Genomic DNA, 8,143 nt, shown 5'->3' with positions numbered 1-8,143 from the left:
TTTTATTAAAAGAATTCCTAAATTGATAAAATTCAGTTGATAGATACAAAGAATAGGTCTAGGTTGGTTAAGACTTGGTAGAGTATGGTTCAGACTAGGTCGAGTATGGTTCAGACTAGGTCGAGTACGGTTCAGACTAGGTCGAGTACGGTTCAGACTAGGTCGAGTACGGTTCAGACTCGTATAAAATGGTTAAGTACACATTCAGACTGTTAAGTAAGGTTCAGACTACAGTCGAGTACTATCAAGTAAATCTCAGACGAATTCAGACTGGTCGAGTAAAAATCAGTACAGTCGAGTACAGATATAGGCCATTTCAGACTTTTAATGGTTTGTAGTGAATACAAAATGTACTTTCCTAAATGGAAACCAGAAAAATCGCTGTTGAATACAAACACAATTTTATATATACATGTATTAAACATTGAAAAGTATTATTTCGAAATGTTCGATGTGCTGTTTCATCAATGCCTAATAAATTCATTTAATAAAATAACATGCACTTATATATGAAACTTCATCACATTTTACACAGCAAATACAATATATTTTTGTTGTATATATTTCAAGGTACAATCAAGATTATTAACAAAATATTGTGTTTTTTTTTTTTTTTTTTTTCTAAGTTATGCTTATGTTTGATATCAGCATCAATCTGATTCTTCCTGTCCTTATAATTGTAATTTGCTTTACATGTATTGTTGTGACAGTATGTTGTTGCGAGAGAAAAGATTATTAAATGAGAATACGGGAAGAGTCAAAAGTAAATAACTTCTTTGAACTAGACAATTTAAGAATGAGTATGGGCATATCCACATTTCAAAACAACATACGGTTTAGAAGAAAATAATAAAGAAAAAAATTTGGAACATATAGATTCAACCCGTCTGGAACATTAAAAACGTCAATCTTTACAAACGGAGCAGGAAAGCTGCCATCAACACGCTGTTAGCCATTCCGTTGTTAGGTCTCTCATTGATTGTTGAACTTGTAAGCTGTGAATTCGCTATTATATAATGTACTACACATTACCATGACTAATATACAACATCATGAATACTACAGTTATATAGTTATTCGCTGTTGATAACGTAAGAGAAGAAAATCCTGGATAAATGTTCAGCTCATAGAAAGTCTGATATTTACGGTCCAATCTCATTTTTTACACAAATCTGTCACTGTATGTTAAATAAACAGAAATCTACACATTGTTGAAACTAGCACCATATCGTCTATATGATACATATATTTATCGTCCTTCCCTCCGCCTATATTACCCTGCTCTGTTGCTCCGTAATTCTCGTATCAAGACTTCAAAACGAGACCAGGCATTATCAGCGACGTCACAATGTGAGAGGAGAAGTTATCAGCGACGTCACAATGCGAGAGGAGACGTTATCAAGCTTGCTTTTGTCAAGCGTAAAACTGTCTTAGGGAGAAAGAAACGACCAGTAATAGAACGATAAAAAGATAATCGGGTTTTCTTCATATAGATATCGTAAAATATTAGCTTACTCGCCAAAAAGGTTCAGGTTGTGGCTCGCGGCTGATATTTTACGATATCAATGTGTAGAAAACCCGATAATCTATACATATACAAAGCTGCACTGTGACTTTAAGATGAAGAACAACAAAACAGTACTGTTCCTTTGCATTTTGTTTGTTTTTATGCTATGCATGGACTGATTTCGTGTCATTGATAGATAGTCCGTTTAGTTTGATTTTCATCTATGGAAATATATGGTCAATCTAACCTTACAATAAAAAAAAATCACAGAAATACCGAACTCCGACCAAATTGATAACAGAAAGTCTCTCATCATTATCAATGGCATTATCAACTGCTCAAACACAGCCATGAATGGATAACAGCTGTCATATTCCTTACTTGGTAGAGATATTTCAAACAAAGTTATCTGAGGTGATGGCGTCAAAAATTATAAGTGTAGTTAAAAATGTAGGCAGATAAATAACTATTATTTCATTTATTTACTTCAGAGGTTGAGTCTCATGACATTATTATTTTTGGCTTTTTGATGATCAAAAGAAGATGGTTGTCTTGGTTTTCTATTATTACTGCAATTTGATTGATTTTGCAGTGTTGTACAACAGAACTTTATCCAATACTTTAGTTACATGTTGCATCTGTTATATGTAATACAACTAACAAAACTATGTTAGCAGGTGTTATCTGTATAAAACTAACAAATCTATCTTACCGGTGTTATCTGTAATAAAACCATCTTATTGTTCTCTATCTCTCGCCCATAAAGTTTTTTTTTTCATATTGCTTTTTTTCATCTCGATTTTTTTTTATTGATAGGATTGAAATTGGGAAAGGAGGTTCGATTGTTGGGTTTTCCCCTAAATCATTTATTGTTATGCATATTCTTTTATTCATGGATCCTCATTTGAACACACAATTACCGTTTAAATCAATGATCTCAACACACATGAGATTGGGAACATTGAAGTTTCAAGAAGGAAGGCATCGATTCTAGTTTACTTTCCCGACTGACACTTGTGTTATTAAGGATGTGTGCTCCTCTATTTTTTTTAATTTTTGTCAGATTTTTGGAATCCTCTGGTTTTATCCATGTTTTAACAGCAAAAACTTTTGCTCACTAACCCCCAGTTTTCTTTTTATAATTTTATTACATACAGATTAAAAAGCCATATTTAAAAATCTTATGAAATCCTTGTTATTTTTTTCATATTTTTTGAAACAAAAAAGGTGCCAATGTTAAATGCAAGAAAAATCTAGAGAGAACTATTTCCCGCTAAATTTTCAAAGCCTTATATCTCGAAAACAAGCACACGGACTCTCAATTTTTTTCTGTTTTTTTAGTTTCTTTATTTATATACTATCAACTTATAACAGTTAAAAAGCTTGTTATTTTAAACAGAGTAGCGAACATTCTTACGTCATCATATGATAAAAGGTCAAAGTCCATTAAAACAATATTTATTTCCCAATAATAGCACCACCAGATCCAGAAATTCTGAAAGAAAATCAGGATATTGTAAAAAAAAATTAAGACAGAAAGTAATATATAAACATCATGATAAAAGTAATACAATAAATTCACATTATCGTGTCTTTTATAAACAGTATAGCAATGATAAAGCCCTACGATACGGATTTGACCCTAAGGTGATGTCTTTGCGAACTATTTCTAACCTTTATATTATCTGTATATAGAAGAAACCTGTTCTTCTCGGTAACATTTTACAAATCATTATTATTATAAAGTAGTTCGAAATGATATAACAGTGTATGATAATTAATAGTTATCCCATTAGGACGCGGTGTGTCAGTTTAAGATCATTCCGATGGCCGGAGGCCAGAGGACGATCTTACACTGATACACCAAGTCCGAATGGGATAACTATTTTACATCCCAGTTGTTTTAGATTAGACGAAAAACCATTTACTATTAAAAAATCTTGTTTAGAACACCACACAACCTTTATAATATACTTTATATATTACTATATGATGTATACCCTTTATGATCCCCTAACACGATGAGTGGATATCAAACAATGTCAACTCGCCTCAATGGCCAATCGGCCCACACTATATCACCACTTTATGAACAAATCGCCCCATTCTTGTAACCGACTTGACCAACTTTCAAAAAGTGTAAAATCAAATTGAACAATCAGTCTGACAACTCATTTATTTAACGAAAAGGATTTAAACCCTACTGAGTAAAGGTCTGCCAACTCGCCACAGTTATAAAAATATCTTGCTTCCTTTAAGTATGTTAAATTTCAGATAATTCGTTTCCAGTCGTCCTGGTGAAGTGGTATGTGTCGTGGCTTGATATGCTAAATATCTTGAGTTTGAATCCCAGCATATACACTGGATTTTTTTTCTACGTGAATTTTGATAGATAATTTTCTCCGTATTGATTATAAGTTTTATACTGGATTTGACATGTCCGCCAAAATGTTACAGAACAAAGGAAAGCATGCAAAACAAAGAAACTTAAACTGGGGTAATTTGGTTAGGGTGTAGATCATCCAAACAGAACAAAGGAGCTGGGTTGTATTTAAACTAACTTCTATATTAATTAAAGTAAAATATAAGATGACGTTGTGCACACTTTCATCATAGTGCGAACTTTTAGTAACACATACGTTTCTAAGTGAGTAGTATTCAATTCAATTAAAATCACACACAAACTAGATTATACTTTTTGACCGATTTGCCCAAAAATGGTGTAGGAAATTGTTTTAATTGTGTTATACATAAAAAAAGATATACTATATCTATATTAACAAAACTGTGTGTATAAACATAGATATATACGTATCTCCTGGATATTTAGAACATTTTCAGGTTTTGATTTTTAGGACTGGTTTACAAAGTTTGAAATTTTTGCTGCCTGATTTTAAACACCCGATCCCAGTTGTCAGTTTATTTCTAATGTATCAGTTTGACTGAACCTCTGGTATCTTTCTTTTCCGTTTATAAAAAAACCATTAGTAAATGTTAAAATTATAATGTAATATGAAATAACTCCCTACGGCAAATATCGGCTTCTTTCGCTGCTCTTGCGAAATCTACCGAAGTTTGCTGAATTGAGAACAAACTTACGACTTTTCACATATATAATAAGAATGTGATTCACATGACCAATCATTCCATTGCCACGAACCCGCTTGCCAAAGTGCCAGACAGTCTTCTCCTTGTGAATTATCTGGTTGTGTTGATATCCAGTCGGTGAAATCGAATGGCTCATCCGTTTCAGCCCACGTCCATTCCCCCTCTATAAGATCGTCCTCACCACCGACCCAAAAATTAGCTGAAAATGAGTAATAAATTGGTGGCGATTTTGTTGCTCAGTGTAATTATTCTGTGTGTTAATGTTTGTTGTTTTGTTGTTTTTCATGGGTTTTTAATCAAGGCATTTAGAGCTTGTTTTTGACTAATGATTTTAAAAATATAGTGGGTATATTTCACCTCCCCTCAATAAATGAACATTAAAATAGTATTATTTACGCTCTATATATTGTCTTGAAAATAATGTAGTTGAAGTTCTGCGATTTACGGTATTTGGACACAACATGTTTAGTATTGTCACTATATCAACTGTATGACAACATTTTGCATTTCAGGTTTATGTGTTGTAACTAATTTAAAGCCTTTTTCGAAAAAAAGGAAAGTATTCTAGTTATCCTTATTTGAACTGTGAAGATATTTTTTTCCCGGGAAAACATATCATCCTGTACGTTTGCACCTGTTCTAGTTGGAGAACCTTTTTAGTGGTTGTCTTCTACTAATGTGTTTCAGAAGTAGATTAAACCGTTGATTTTGGTGTAGGAACTGTTTTTCATTTGTCATTTAAGGGCCAGTTAGCTTGCTGTTTGGATTAAGCCATGGCTCTGTGTTGAAGGTTGTAATTTGATCTACAATTGTATACGGTTATACATTGTGACTTTAAATGACAGTGAGGCACTCATATCACATTTTCTTATTTCTAATTAACAGAACTAAAACATTCACTTTCACATACTTAAACCCATACATACCATTTATTATTTTTGACTGAGTTTTAAGAAAAGTGTTTTCGTCTGATGTTTCAATTGTTGCTAAGTAACCTGTATGGGCTTTACACGCACTCTAAAGCGAAAAGAGATACACTTTTTATTTGAAAATGTAAAAGAGTTAAGTAAATAAGAAAAAGCAAGGCACACAACACTGCTTTTCCTCTTTGATGGACGAAGGGGATTTTCCTCCAATGATTAAAAATGTCAAAAAACTTTTATCTGATTTTTGATTTGATGTTTCAAAAAATAAAAATAATCAGTGTTAAAAAATATATAGTTGTGTATTTTTCTTTAGTCGAGTGGTTACATCACTGTACAGTGTTAGCGAGAGGGTAAGAGCGCTTGCAAATATATTTTAAGCCGGTACATTTTTAATAAATTTTCTTTAAAAGGAGTTTGTAATTCATTGGCTGCCCTTTGTTATTGTATATCATATTTGTTTTGCGTTTAATGTTTTATTCATAAATAAAAACATTCATTCCCTCGATTAAATTAATATACATTTGCCATTTTGGGCCGATCATATATTATGCAATAGGGGATTTGTGTATTGTTGAAAGCCGTACTGTGACCTATATAAAGCTGCTTATATTCCACATTTGGTCTAATTTGGTACCATATCTAATTGTTGTTTTTTTTTTTATGTTAATTCTTATCACTGGGAAAGTATCAACCATTAGACTAAGAACGTTATTTTGAGTTTAAAGAGAACAAATCTTTAAGTAAGCTATAACAAGAAAGTACCGTCGTAAGATTTCATTAGTCTACTTACAGATGCGTCATACCAGCTTACTAGATGCTTAAAGAAACCATAACAGTGTCCACTATGAGGAAGCCATCCATGCGGGCAATTTGATATGAGAAGACTGTCAACTATATAAAGGATTGTTTATCATTATTGTGATAACAATTAAGTAGATCGGTAGTCATTTTCTGAGCATTCCTTTTAAAAATGTTGAAAGAAAACTGGATGTTTTTTACAAATATTTATCATGTTTATCAAGCTTCATTTGATATATTACAGACACGTTTAATAACATTAACGGTACCAAATGTCGCAACTAAAAGATAAAACAATTTAAAAACAAAATTACGGATTTTGTTGGTCCTCAATGCTCTTCAACTTCGTACTTTATATAGTCTCTCAACATGTTTTGATGCGAGCGTTACTGGTGAGTCTTTTGTAGACGAAACGGTCGTCTTGGGCAAATATGAAATTTTAATCCTGGTATTTATGATAAGTTTATTCAGACTCCCCAAATACCTGAATTAGCCGAATTTACATTAAGTCTAATCAAATTCTATCACGTTATGAAACCTATGAGCATCTTCCGAATCAACTTGAAATATGCTCTTAAACATTTGACCAATCAATAATTTCTAACAACATAAGGTCTTTTTGTTCTATGAATTCATTTTAACTACAGTAGTTTGATAATGCTGATGCAATGGCAAGGAAATTCTTTAGCTTTACTTTAACAAATAAAACACAACTTGGTAAAATAGATGTACAATCATGGTTATTAAAATTTCGATTGAAGCTACTTATCTATTACATAATAAACACAAAAATTTATTATAAAAAAATGTTAATATATCTCACCATCAACAAATCGTACAAATAGTACTATCAACACATGTCCAACTAATTTCATGATTTGTAAGAGGTATTCCGTTTGTGATTCGTATGGCCGAATTAAATTTAATGACCTTATATAACCTTTATAATCATCATATCGTCCGAAGATAAACTGTGTTCGTGTTATCAAGACCTACATAAATTCATCTATACGTTCTGTAAATTAAGAAATGGATACGTGTATTTTATATTACGATTATAATACAATTGACAAGTTTGCAAAATTATGTATTTCTTTTTAAGGAAATTTTGCATTCCAAATAGTGCAACCTTTACTTTTAGACTTTCTAGTAACACTAGACAAATTCTTTATATAAATTCGTTAAAATAAAAATTTTATTTTGAATAAAGCGGTGAATCAATGTTAACTGCTCCAACAAAGTTATGAGGAGGACAGATTAAGACTGACCCTCCGTAAATTTTATGGACACCATCACGACTTGGTTGATCCATACGATGTATCTTTGACCAAACTAGCTAAGGACATTTTTACCACATGGTAGATAGTGGTTTGTCATTACGTTGTCTAATCTTTTAATTACCAAACGTGACTTATTCCCGATTGTGACTGTTTTGCTGAGTGTGAATTCACATTACTATAAGACGTGTTACGTCTATCCCAAATTCATTATCTAGTTTGATGTTATATTTGTAATTCTCATCGGATTTTGTCAGATGTGTTGACGTCTTTTCTATTATATTCATGTGTTATGGTTAAAAAAAAATTATCACCGCCTTCATTTATTAGATTTGATTTTGTTCAACGTAATCTGTACGATGTTTTACGTTTGAAGTTAAATTCAAAACAAACCGGACATAGCTATATAATATAGTTAATTGCTACCTTAGTTTGCTATTAAGAAGTATTCGATGTGCATTGTTATTAAATGTAATATCAGTAATTAGTTCAAATATAATCTTAAATCAATCCTAATTCTATCTTAT

The 8,143-nt window shown here is 31.8% G+C and overlaps 1 long non-coding RNA gene across 1 annotated transcript; it reads right to left on the bottom strand.

Moving 5' to 3' along the window:
- Positions 1 to 2,943: 2,943 nt before the first annotated feature.
- LOC143058651 (uncharacterized) lies at positions 2,944 to 7,284 on the bottom strand. Its single transcript, XR_012973170.1, has 5 exons — positions 7,163 to 7,284; positions 6,332 to 6,432; positions 5,542 to 5,632; positions 4,607 to 4,814; positions 2,944 to 3,002 (listed from the first exon to the last, which is right to left on the bottom strand). It is a non-coding gene; the product is annotated as an uncharacterized LOC143058651 (long non-coding RNA).
- Positions 7,285 to 8,143: the final 859 nt, after the last annotated feature.

The sequence above is a fragment of the Mytilus galloprovincialis genome, chromosome 14, assembly GCF_965363235.1.
Source record: "Mytilus galloprovincialis chromosome 14, xbMytGall1.hap1.1, whole genome shotgun sequence".
NCBI lineage: Eukaryota > Metazoa > Mollusca > Bivalvia > Mytilida > Mytilidae > Mytilus > Mytilus galloprovincialis.
This window is presented reverse-complemented; position numbering and strand designations above follow the sequence as displayed.